This window comes from Euprymna scolopes, chromosome 19 (genome assembly GCF_053919585.1).
Source record: "Euprymna scolopes isolate OS-2025 chromosome 19, ASM5391958v1, whole genome shotgun sequence".
NCBI lineage: Eukaryota > Metazoa > Mollusca > Cephalopoda > Sepiida > Sepiolidae > Euprymna > Euprymna scolopes.
Window position 1 is genome coordinate 88,675,570 of NC_136500.1, and position 15,124 is coordinate 88,690,693.

General features: G+C 30.2%; 1 protein-coding gene across 3 annotated transcripts in view; it reads right to left on the bottom strand.

Annotated features, from left to right (window-relative positions):
* The window catches only part of LOC145239826 (proto-oncogene tyrosine-protein kinase ROS-like), a 682,889-nt gene that overhangs the window by 267,950 nt on the left and 399,815 nt on the right, over positions 1–15,124 (bottom strand). The gene's annotated exons all lie outside the window — the stretch shown is intronic.

Here is a 15,124-nt window from a genome sequence, read left to right on the forward strand (position 1 = left end):
TAATTGTACTATTGTACCATATTATTTCTATTAATTGTACTATTGTACCATATTACTTCTATTAATTGTACTATTGTACCATATTATTACTGCTATTAATTGTACTATTGTACCATATTACTTCTATTAATTGTACTATTGTACCATATTACTTCTATTAATTGTACTATTGTACCATATTATTACTGCTATTAATTGTACTATTGTACCATATTATTACTGCTATTAATTGTACTATTGTACCATATTATTACTGCTATTAATTGTACTATTGTACCATATTATTACTGCTATTAATTGTACTATTGTACCATATTATTACTTCTATTAATTGTACTATTGTACCATATTATTACTGCTATTAATTGTACTATTGTACCATATTATTACTGCTATTAATTGTACTATTGTACCATATTATTACTGCTATTAATTGTACTATTGTACCATATTATTACTTCTATTAATTGTACTATTGTACCATATTATTACTTCTATTAATTGTACTATTGTACCATATTATTACTGCTATTAATTGTACTATTGTACCATATTACTTCCATTAATTGTACTATTGTACCATATTACTTCTATTAATTGTACTATTGTACCATATTATTACTTCTATTAATTGTACTATTGTACCATATTATTACTTCTATTAATTGTACTATTGTACCATATTATTACTTCTATTAATTGTACTATTGTACCATATTACTTCTATTAATTGTACTATTGTACCATATTACTTCTATTAATTGTACTATTGTACCATATTATTACTTCTATTAATTGTACTATTGTACCATATTATTACTGCTATTAATTGTACTATTGTACCATATTATTACTGCTATTAATTGTACTATTGTACCATATTACTGCTATTAATTGTACTATTGTACCATATTATTACTTCTATTAATTGTACTATTGTACCATATTATTACTTCTATTAATTGTACTATTGTACCATATTATTACTGCTATTAATTGTACTATTGTACCATATTACTTCTATTAATTGTACTATTGTACCATATTACTTCTATTAATTGTACTATTGTACCATATTATTACTTCTATTAATTGTACCATATTACTGCTATTAATTGTACTATTGTACCATATTATTACTGCTATTAATTGTACTATTGTACCATATTACTTCTATTTATTGTACTATTGTACCATATTATTACTTCTATTAATTGTACTATTGTACCATATTATTACTGCTATTAATTGTACTATTGTACCATATTACTTCTATTAATTGTACTATTGTACCATATTATTACTTCTATTAATTGTACTATTGTACCATATTATTACTGCTATTAATTGTACTATTGTACCATATTACTTCTATTAATTGTACTATTGTACCATATTACTGCTATTAATTGTACTATTGTACCATATTATTACTTCTATTAATTGTACTATTGTACCATATTATTACATCTATTAATTGTACTATTGTACCATATTATTACTGCTATTAATTGTACTATTGTACCATATTACTTCTATTAATTGTACTATTGTACCATATTACTTCTATTAATTGTACTATTGTACCATATTATTACTGCTATTAATTGTACTATTGTACCATATTACTTCTATTAATTGTACTATTGTACCATATTATTACTGCTATTAATTGTACTATTGTACCATATTACTTCTATTAATTGTACTATTGTACCATATTACTTCTATTAATTGTACTATTGTACCATATTACTTCTATTAATTGTACTATTGTACCATATTATTACTTCTATTAATTGTACTATTGTACCATATTATTACTGCTATTAATTGTACTATTGTACCATATTACTTCTATTTATTGTACTATTGTACCATATTATTACTTCTATTAATTGTACTATTGTACCATATTATTACTGCTATTAATTGTACTATTGTACCATATTATTACTGCTATTAATTGTACTATTGTACCATATTACTTCTATTAATTGTACTATTGTACCATATTATTACTTCTATTAATTGTACTATTGTACCATATTACTTCTATTAATTGTACTATTGTACCATATTACTTCTATTAATTGTACTATTGTACCATATTACTTCTATTAATTGTACTATTGTACCATATTACTTCTATTAATTGTACTATTGTACCATATTATTACTGCTATTAATTGTACTATTGTACCATATTACTTCTATTAATTGTACTATTGTACCATATTATTACTGCTATTAATTGTACTATTGTACCATATTACTTCTATTAATTGTACTATTGTACCATATTATTACTTCTATTAATTGTACTATTGTACCATATTATTACTGCTATTAATTGTACTATTGTACCATATTACTTCTATTAATTGTACTATTGTACCATATTATTACTTCTATTAATTGTACTATTGTACCATATTATTACTTCTATTAATTGTACTATTGTACCATATTATTACTTCTATTAATTGTACTATTGTACCATATTATTACTTCTATTAATTGTACTATTGTACCATATTACTTCTATTAATTGTACTATTGTACCATATTATTACTTCTATTAATTATACTATTGTACCATATTATTACTTCTATTAATTGTACTATTGTACCATATTATTACTGCTATTAATTGTACTATTGTACCATATTACTTCTATTAATTGTAATATTGTACCATATTATTACTTCTATTAATTGTACTATTGTACCATATTATTACTGCTATTAATTGTACTATTGTACCATATTATTACTGCTATTAATTGTACTATTGTACCATATTATTACTTCTATTAATTGTACTATTGTACCATATTATTACTTCTATTAATTGTACTATTGTACCATATTATTACTTCTATTAATTGTACTATTGTACCATATTATTACTGCTATTAATTGTACTATTGTACCATATTACTTCTATTAATTGTACTATTGTACCATATTATTACTTCTATTAATTGTACTATTGTACCATATTATTACTGCTATTAATTGTACTATTGTACCATATTATTACTGCTATTAATTGTACTATTGTACCATATTACTTCTATTAATTGTACTATTGTACCATATTATTACTTCTATTAATTGTACTATTGTACCATATTATTACTTCTATTAATTGTACTATTGTACCATATTATTACTGCTATTAATTGTACTATTGTACCATATTATTACTGCTATTAATTGTACTATTGTACCATATTATTACTGCTATTGTACTATTGTACCATATTATTACTTCTATTAATTGTACTATTGTACCATATTATTACTTCTATTAATTGTACTATTGTACCATATTATTACTTCTATTAATTGTACTATTGTACCATATTATTACTGCTATTAATTGTACTATTGTACCATATTATTACTTCTATTAATTGTACTATTGTACCATATTATTACTGCTATTAATTGTACTATTGTACCATATTATTACTTCTATTAATTGTACTATTGTACCATATTATTACTGCTATTAATTGTACTATTGTACCATATTATTACTTCTATTAATTGTACTATTGTACCATATTATTACTTCTATTAATTGTACTATTGTACCATATTATTACTGCTATTAATTGTACTATTGTACCATATTATTACTTCTATTAATTGTACTATTGTACCATATTATTACTGCTATTAATTGTACTATTGTACCATATTATTACTTCTATTAATTGTACTATTGTACCATATTATTACTGCTATTAATTGTACTATTGTACCATATTATTACTTCTATTAATTGTACTATTGTACCATATTATTACTGCTATTAATTGTACTATTGTACCATATTATTACTTCTATTAATTGTACTATTGTACCATATTATTACTTCTATTAATTGTACTATTGTACCATATTATTACTTCTATTAATTGTACTATTGTACCATATTATTACTGCTATTAATTGTACTATTGTACCATATTATTACTTCTATTAATTGTACTATTGTACCATATTATTACTGCTATTAATTGTACTATTGTACCATATTATTACTTCTATTAATTGTACTATTGTACCATATTATTACTTCTATTAATTGTTCTATTGTACCATATTATTACTTCTATTAATTGTACTATTGTACCATATTATTACTGCTATTAATTGTACTATTGTACCATATTATTACTGCTATTAATTGTACTATTGTACCATATTACTTCTATTAATTGTACTATTGTACCATATTATTACTTCTATTAATTGTACTATTGTACCATATTATTACTTCTATTAATTGTACTATTGTACCATATTATTACTTCTATAAATTGTACTATTGTACCATATTATTACTTCTATTAATTGTACTATTGTACCATATTATTACTTCTATTAATTGTACTATTGTACCATATTATTACTTCTATTAATTGTACTATTGTACCATATTATTACTGCTATTAATTGTACTATTGTACCATATTATTACTTCTATTAATTGTACTATTGTACCATATTATTACTGCTATTAATTGTACTATTGTACCATATTATTACTTCTATTAATTGTACTATTGTACCATATTATTACTGCTATTAATTGTACTATTGTACCATATTATTACTTCTATTAATTGTACTATTGTACCATATTATTACTTCTATTAATTGTACTATTGTACCATATTATTACTGCTATTAATTGTACTATTGTACCATATTATTACTTCTATTAATTGTACTATTGTACCATATTATTACTGCTATTAATTGTACTATTGTACCATATTATTACTTCTATTAATTGTACTATTGTACCATATTATTACTGCTATTAATTGTACTATTGTACCATATTATTACTGCTATTAATTGTACTATTGTACCATATTATTACTGCTATTAATTGTACTATTGTACCATATTATTACTTCTATTAATTGTACTATTGTACCATATTATTACTGCTATTAATTGTACTATTGTACCATATTACTTCTATTAATTGTACTATTGTACCATATTACTTCTATTAATTGTACTATTGTACCATATTATTACTTCTATTAATTGTACTATTGTACCATATTATTACTTCTATTAATTGTACTATTGTACCATATTATTACTTCTATTAATTGTACTATTGTACCATATTATTACTTCTATTAATTGTACTATTGTACCATATTATTACTGCTATTAATTGTACTATTGTACCATATTATTACTGCTATTAATTGTACTATTGTACCATATTATTACTGCTATTAATTGTACTATTGTACCATATTATTACTGCTATTAATTGTACTATTGTACCATATTATTACTTCTATTAATTGTACTATTGTACCATATTATTACTGCTATTAATTGTACTATTGTACCATATTATTACTTCTATTAATTGTACTATTGTACCATATTATTACTTCTATTAATTGTACTATTGTACCATATTATTACTTCTATTAATTGTACTATTGTACCATATTATTACTTCTATTAATTGTACTATTGTACCATATTACTTCTATTAATTGTACTATTGTACCATATTATTACTTCTATTAATTGTACTATTGTACCATATTATTACTTCTATTAATTGTACTATTGTACCATATTATTACTGCTATTAATTGTACTATTGTACCATATTATTACTGCTATTAATTGTACTATTGTACCATATTATTACTTCTATTAATTGTACTATTGTACCATATTATTACTGCTATTAATTGTACTATTGTACCATATTATTACTTCTATAAATTGTACTATTGTACCATATTATTACTGCTATTAATTGTACTATTGTACCATATTATTACTTCTATTAATTGTACTATTGTACCATATTATTACTTCTATTAATTGTACTATTGTACCATATTATTACTTCTATTAATTGTACTATTGTACCATATTATTACTGCTATTAATTGTACTATTGTACCATATTACTCCTATTAATTGTACTATTGTACCATATTTTAATGCCTAATTCTGTTTACTATGCTATTTCAGACTAGGATGGTAGTGTCGTATATGTTCTTTTGTCATAGGACCATTCTTCCAAGCATTATCTCTTCCTAGCAGACCTAGGGGTGAGATAGTGCAGTATCTGTTCTGGTGTCATAAGATAACTCTCTCAAACTTTACCCCCTTCTTTTGGGTAGGAGATAATATAGTCTATTCTATTGTCATAAGACGATTGTCCCTTGTATTATCTCCTGCTTTAGGGGAGCAGTGTAATACATGTTCGTTCATCATACCATCCCCAGGCAATAAGTGAACGCAATGCATATGATTGGATTTGAACTCAGATTAGTCGATTCCGTAGATCATGTTAGTATCCATTTGGCCATTTTAGAACCGCTAGATAAATATAGAAATGCATTGTTAAAGTCCATGATTAATATAGGACCACTGAGATTCATATTTAAATTAAACAGTATGGTTAATATACGGAATGAATAGACAATCATAGAAACAAGCTAATTAAAATAAGGACACAAATGCATGTTTAGGGCACCGATATTTCGGTCTTTAAATCAGACCTTATTCATGTCAGAAACGGCTTTTATTAAAATGCCTATTTACAAAAAAAAAAAAAACGTTGTAGAATATCTAGAGGGCGTAAGGCGCGGTGTAACGTTCTAAAAAAGGTTTAAGGAGAGAGAGAGAGAGAGAGAGAGAGAGAGAGAGAGAGAGAGAGAGAGAGAGAGGTCAAATATGAAAGGAGGGAAGGGTGCGAGGAAAGGATTAGAGGATGATACGTAGATATTAATTTTGGTAGATATTTGTTCGCAGAAACAGGGGCATGAATAAGTTCTCATTTAAAGACCGAAATACCGGTGTTTTAAAAATGTGTACGTATAATTAAACTAGTTTATTTACACATTCATCAGTTCATTCCATATGCAAGCGATTCCATTTTGTCTGGACTGAAAGTTAATTTCATCTTTCAAACTTAGGTTGAATGTAAGTATCAGCGCGAAAAGATCAAGAGATATCGTTGGAAACAATCCGGTGACAGGTTTGAGAGAAATTTGACAGGGAGATGACAAGGAGAGTTCATGACGCGTCCCCTCGCAGATGAGGCAAGGAGATATAGTTTAGCCGATAGTCAGATAGTGGTTCTCTGTTTAGTCTAGCTGCTATAATGGCTTAATCAGTAAATAACGTCCACAGTAAGACGAGCTTAAATCTATGAAATTCTGAAGAAAACCAGAGATGGACGAATAGTTCAGTGAATGAAAACTTTTTCTTTACGTTCTCATTCTTCTTTTTCGTTTCCTTCCTTCTTTCTTTCTTTTTTATCCTTTACCTTCATTTTATTTTTTATTCTCCGACTTTTTCCTTTCTTTTTTATTCTTTACCTTCTTTTTCTGTTATTCTCCAACTTTCTTTCTTTTTATTCTCCAACTTTCTTTCTTTTTATTCTCCAACTTTCTTTCTTTCTATTCTCCAACTTTCTTTCTTTCTATTCTCCAACTTTCTTTCTTTCTATTCTCCAACTTTCTTTCTTTCTATTCTCCAACTTTCTTTCTTTCTATTCTCCAACTTTCTTTTTCTCCCCCTCTTTTTTGCTCCCTCTTTCTTTCCCCCACCTTCTTCCTTTCTTTTTCTCCACCTTCTTCCTTTCTTTTTATTCTCCACCTACTTTTCTCTTTTTATTCTCCATCTTTCTTTCTTTTATATACTCCACATTTCTTCATTTCTTAATATTCTCCACCTTCTTTCTTTTTTATCTCCCTTTTTCTTCTACTTCTTTATATGTTCCACCCTTTTTTTGCTTTTCATATCACACCTTCTTTCTTTCCTTCTTTTTAATCTCCCACCTTCTTTCCTTCCCCTTCTTATTATTTCTCTTTCTTCTTTTGTGAGGGTTCCACACTACAAGGGTTGGCAACACCAGGCAACATCCCACGTCTACTCTCTATGTTATCAACTCCAATGGGTCAACATTGACCAGACGGCATTCAGTTATATTACTCTGTACACACTGAGCCACGTCTTTCTTGATTAACCAGACTCTCTGATGCCCAGGATATCCAAACGCATTACGGAGTTACTGCAAGAGACCAGCACGTTATGTATGGTCAAAAAACCTAAGACACCGCGTGCGTAAGGGAAACGGAATCTCAGTAATACCAAGTTTCCGATAAAGTTGAATTATGGGATATTTTCTTCTAATTTTCAGTCACAAACATTTGACTGAAACATCCTCCAACGCATTACCTCCTCCTCCTTATGCGTGCGTGTCTGTTTGTGTGTGTGAACAGAGAGCATGAGTTCAGTCTATGTCTTTTGTGGAAAAAAGAATAAAAATAGCACCAGGGCCAGAAAGTAATTCAATTCAACTGATATGAAATGTCTAATGGCATGGTAAACGGAATGAGAAGTCGTCTACTACTACTACTACTACTACTACTACAATTACAACTATTAAAATAATAATAATAATAATACTTGGTTTAATGTACGTTTTACATGTTGTTGGACGGCTCTTAGAAATTGACGTTCAAACTCCATGAAATGAATGGATAAAAGCTTTTGGCCGAAAAATCAGACTTCAACAGATTACTTAGTCCTGAGGAAGGCTGAAAAGTGCAGTGGCCAATGGTGTGCAAAGAAGGAGGGGCTATGGGGCGATGACCCCCAAGCATCCAAATTGTGAGATGAGTATCTAATAATATTCAAACTATCCCCTTTCTCATAATATTTCTCAGTGCTAAGACTTATACCTAAGTCTTTGGAGCATATAATCATGAAGTTGGTTCCGGTCTTAACTAGGAAATCACCAGACCTCTGCCCGCCATTAACAGTCGGTATATCACCATGAACTTGACTAGCAAAAAAATAAAAACAACTGAAATATTGAAATAGTTATTCAAAAAAACAAAAAACAAAAAGACTCTTCATCGCAGAACTATATGCAGATAATGGACACAGTTCCGTTTTCGGTAAAAGAACATTCGATAGATAATCTTTATCGCCAATAACTGATTTTTCCGTTTTGTGCTCTGTCAAAGGTTTCAGATTGAAAAATTCTTTCATCTTCAAATCAGATTTGCAGAGGGATTAGAGAGTTTTGACGTCGAGAAACTTGTAAGCTTCGTTGCATAGATACGCATTGGAAGCACAAAACAATATGACTGCTCGGTTATTCCCAGTAGTAAATAAATAAACAAGGGGAAAACAAGAGAAAAAATCGAGACATTTTTATCCATAAATGTCACTTTGAATATGCCAGTATGAAAAGAAAATGCAAGAAATAAAAATAAAAAAGTGAAGCTTATTTTACCTCCTCCACTATATAATAAAGACCAATGGGTATTTTATTACACGTGTGTATTTATTCATATACTAGCAGTACCCATGTACCGGCGTTGCCCGTTGGAAATTAGGACAGCTTCGATGAAGCCCCCCCCCCAACTCTGTAAACAAATTAAATTACGGTTGTCAGTGCTGGAAAATAGTGTGTCCCAAATGAAATCATCTTGCTTCCACAGTCGGACATTGTCTAGCAGTGGCAGTTAGCAGAAGCCACTAAATGTCATTGTCAGCACTGTTGGGTTTGGGAGATTATTGGCGTGTACTGTCGTGTACTAGTAGGCACTGTCTGACTTCGCAATTGGCAATCAGTGGCGGTCACAATCAGTTCGAATCTATTTGACTGTTGCAATAACAGTGTCAGAAACTGAGATTAAAAATGCGTGATAAAAAATTGAATGATTCCACCTCCTATCCTTCCAAGCTTATAACTACTTAAAAAATGTAATTCAACCCCTAATTTTTTTTTTCAATTAAAGGAGCAAAGACCAAATTTTTAAAAATAACAGGTTTAATAGCAAATTATGCAATATTTGCTTTTTAAAATCGGGTTTCTTTAAAATGATTTTAAAAATCAACGTATTTTAACTTGCTTCGATAAAATATATATATATATATATATATATATATATATATATATATATATATATATATATAATGCCAAAAATCACTTACCTATAAAAAATACTATTCAATAGGTACTTCCATTCTTCATTGTTAAGAATTTATCTATATTTTAAATTCCATGTATTTTTTTAATAAAAGAATTTTTTTAAACAACTATTTGAAAATCCCGCCATTACGTAAACATTATTACAGTGTTAACCAAACGCCGAACTGGTGTTTCTTTTTGTTTTGAACTACGGATGAACAGAAGGACGTAAAAACCACACGTTCGAGTTAGCCGTCTAGTCTTGTGCGTGAAGAAATTTGTGTCTCCATAGTTAAAACAGTCATATTTTACTTATAAGTTTTGCCTTAAAAAAAATTAAAAAAAAAAAAAAAAAAACAGTCGAAGAATTTTTTTTTCTCTTCTCAAAGAAATGCATGAGTTTTTGATTTAATATATTTTATTTCTTCTTTATGGAGTGAATTTTTTTAATATCTAAAAAAAAAAAAAAACCCAAAAAAACATTGATTGAAATAGAAATAATTTTCCTAATAAAACGAAACTTTCTGTGCAATATAAGAAGATTATAAGGTTTCACTAAAAGAAAAAAAAAATCAACATGGTTAAAAAAGAAGGGGTTTAAACTGAACTTTACGGGTAAATTTGCAAATAACTGTATTTTTTGTTTTAAATTAGCTTATTTTATTTATTGATCTTTTATCTTCAATTTGTGATATATAAATTTGAAGTGAGAAAATCAATTATTTTCATTTTAATAGACATTTCAAAATGGCGGGGAGAATAAAAAAAAAAAACTTGTCTAGAATATTATATTCGGTTTATTAGAAAGAGCATAAAATTTCACATTGAACCTGAAAATATCGTAAAAATTGAACCAATCAAAAATTTTGATAGATTTTTAAAGTGAAAAAATTGAAAAAAAATTAACTTGTAAAATTCAATCGATTTCATTATGTAAACAAGATGGCTGCATGAAGGCGCGCAGGCACTTTGTAAACACCGTTTTTAAAAAAATAAAAAATAATATTTCTATTATGTTTTAAACAACTTTAATAGTTTATTTTGGAAGTATATTCCATAAAGAAAATAAACAACCCACTTTAAAAAGAGAAATTACGAGTTTGTTTTTTTTTGAAATATTTTATTCGCAGTTTTTTTGTAAGGGGTGTCAAAAATTTCCCCAAAATTCTGACACACCTACTGCTGCGAACCGAAAACGTCTGTTTTCAACTTACAGGCATTGTTGGGCACTGCCATCCACTGGCTACCTGTGGCGGGCAATAATGATCAGTAATGGTTAGTGTTGTTTAGAGACGGTTGCTTGCATTTGCTCACGTTTATTGGTGGACACCGACAGCTTTTCCAACTGTCAGTGTCTGTTTGCGGCGTTCACTGTCGGCAATGACCATTATCGACCGCCATCGGATTTTTTTTTAAATGGAATTGTCTGTCTTCAATATAGAACAGTGGTGGTCATTGACGATTTTAGGCAGTTACATTCGTTTGGTCACTGTCGGTCACTGTCGATTATAACCAGTTTTGAGCCGTATGTGACTGCTTTGAAACGAAATGGCCTGTCCTTAATATTCGGGCACCTATGGTTGAGACCCTCACAGATACTACCACTCCAAGTCAAAGTGTACCTGGGAGCAATGGCAATTAAAGGGTGGCTCCACAATCCCCAAATCCCCTAAGCTGGGGCCTCATCATCAGTTATAGTTTAAGGTCATATCCAGAACCTGTAAAGTGGCAGTCAATGATTCTTCGGATCCATACAAGATGATGATAATTTATTGATTCTAAAAAAAAAAAAAAAAAAAAAAAATAGCGAAATGTAAAAATTTGGATTTTGGGAAAATTATCTGAGAACGATTCTGTTCTGAAAGTGGCATCAACATCGCGTAAAACTAATAGTTTTCTGATCTATTCAAAGATGCGTTCACTGAAACCAATATTCAGCAACGAGGGACTGAAAAGGATTTTTCGTAGGAACCCCATCAGGCTGCCAGTGCAGCACATTACCGAAGCTGAACTCAAGCGATTTAGTAACAATCCCCATTAATTCAATAAGAACAGTCTGTGGTGTGTGCGTGCCACAAATAAAACTGCGATAAAGATCATTAGCAAACATCTCAACAGTCTCATAAAAAGAGACATTAATGAAACGACCGCGGTTATCAAAGGCGTATGACTAAAGGGCTTCACTAGCATCGATATCACGTGTTCAAAGAAATTGTGCAAGCTAAGAAGAATCTGAAATGCAGTTCTTGTAATATTTCGTTTTACTTTCGTTATGTGGTGCCCCCTTGGCCATGATCACAACGTAGTATCTGTGTTACAGCGTAGTATCTGTGTTATGTGGTGGCGGGCAGTGGCAAGGGTCAGAACGATTATAATTAATTGTTAAATTATTTAGGTTAAAAATATATACAGAAAAATGTTTTAAAAAGAAATATATGTTAGTAAAAATATTTTTGTTAAAATATTTTTTGTTAAAATATTTAAGTGGCGAATTTTGGCTCAAGGAAAAGTGTTGTGAATAGAGGAAAAGCATAAACAAAGTTTAGAATTTGAATAAGGGGAAAAACAACGATGTGGCGTACGTGACAAACAAGCTTGTCCTTTCTGGTTGACGTCAGAGGCACATAAGCCAGGAAAAATCAGAATTAGGACTTCAGCCTGAAACGGGACGTCCAGGAAACGAGTTGTGAGTTAGTTAACCATTGGGTTAGTGCGGACAGGGGTTGCCTCTGGTCTAATGGAAGCATCTACGGACTAACTAAGGAAAATGTAGGGAGAAGGTTAAGAGCTGCAGACTCAAAGACGTGGAATATTTTGGAAATAAAGATTTGGAAACGATAACTCAGCGTTTTGGGTGTTCCATTCTGAAGAGGAATGCCTTCATTTTTTATGTCTACTGCCAGAGAAGAGAGAGTGACAACAAAAAAGGCATGTGTACAGCAGACAAGGGTTTATTCGTCATTGTTAAAGACTATCCGTTATTGTCATGAATATATGAAAACACCTATATACACATAGAAAGACTATTAGATATACACGTAACAGGTTGACACGTACAGACACCACATATATAATGAAAAGCAACTGTTCTTAAAATTAAACCACTAGACGATACACGAGCATCGATTGCAGAACCCCGTATACATTATATAATCTACACATAGATAGAAAAAGATATATAAACCCGACAATACACATTTACTCATTTGGTAATACAACACTTTCTATTATTCGGACTACTATTCTCATCTTGGGTGTTATATTCACAACGTTTCAGCCGATGTCTTAAGATAGAGTTGTAACAGAGCGTGGACGCGCGTATGCAAATGCCGAGGCGTGTGTGAAATGACGACACGGTATTGCGTTATTGAATGCATATATAAATTTCTAGCTTGCACTTTTCAAATGCTTGCTAAATTATATATACACCTGACAATTCTTTTGTCGTTATTCTCGAAATCAATACAGAGATGAACTTAATATAAGGTTATTAACGATTAAGCTTTTGTCCATCGACAAAGAGAAAGACGTTTAATTGTATGTGTTTGGCTTGTGTGCGTGGTGGCGACAGTTGAGAAATGTCAATGACATTGGAAGACTGTCAGTCTGCTGTCTTCCATCTCTTCCTTTTTTCTACCTTGCTACGAGTTATCCTTTATCTTATTTTTCTAGTTAAAATAAACACATAATATTCAACACGTTATTTCTTTTTATCGAAAAGACAGGGGACAATTCTTTTTCTCTTTTCCAACAATTTAACTTAACCTTTTTTTCCCCCCAACAGTTTAACATATAACCCTCTGTCTTTTTTTTTTTCAACCCCAAATCTGCACATTCATGGATTTCAACATTTTTCATCCGAACGTATTTTCCTCTTTTTTTCTTCTACCTTGTATCGTAAGACATTGCTTTGCTACAACGGTAGAGAAAAAGGAAAAGACTATAAAAAGAACATGTGCACAGATAGAAGAGCACGTTCAAGAGCACGTTTATAACGAGGTTCGAGAGAATAGAAGTAAGAGAGGAGAACGATCACCGTTTATTTGGAAAAATGCCCGGAAATAAATGTCGTTGTTACAAAAAAGAAAAGGAGTCGAGTTATAACTTGCTCTATGTTCCTTGCAACGTACTCGGCTGCAACGTGCCGTGTGTAAACGTGTGTACTACGTTACAGAGTACCGTTGCCCCATCTGGGAAGTAGCTGTTCAGAGCACTCTCTCTTGCCTTGACAGAGTACAAAATCGGTTTCAAAATCTAATGGGCAATGCCCTTTTCTCCCCCCTACTATTTCTATGTAACAGAAGAAACGTTGTGAGTTTGCCCTGTTATTTTCATGGTAGGTGCTCGACTGAGCCTCAATCTTTGGTCTCTCCCTGTAAAACATTCACCACAAACACTCGTCAAGTTACAACTACTGTCAATAATTTTCCCTGCTCTCTAGCTGTACCTAAAACTAAACAAAAAAATTACATGGAAAAATTTCTTTCCTAGAACGTCTGCGAAACACAATACCGTAAGACTGCTTTCCAAGTGAATATAATATGGCCGTTTTCAAGTCCAATGTAAACAAGTTCTTATCGAGCCGCCCCCTTTTAAATAATCAAATTCCACTGATTTCCACTATTAACGATCATCACGATGTTGTCTTGCTGACCACACGACACTCATTAACCTTTATCCTCAAGTGGCTTTTGGGGCTTGATAAGTGGTGATTTCCATTGTAAAAAAGCTCAGTAATAAGTAAAAAGAAAAGATAAAGGTGAAGTTCATTAAATTAATACTAAACTTGTCTACACAGACATGTGGTGAGACATTATTTAACAAAAACCAAACAAACCTGCTCGTTTCCAAAAATATCCCATCTGTAAAATAAGATTCCACAAGACAATCGACTGGTCGTCTTCTTGAAAATTGATGAGCTCTCCTCTTTGACAATCAACTCCTCTTCTGCCCATCACATTGATTCTTTCAGATCCTCTCACGGTGGCGATTATCGTCCTTCTAATGATTTCTTGACTCTTTTCCTTGAGTGTCCCCCGCCCCGGACTTTGATAAACAATGATCCACTAAAAGCATTAAAAAAATTTAAAAAAAAACAGCTGTACCTATCCGGTG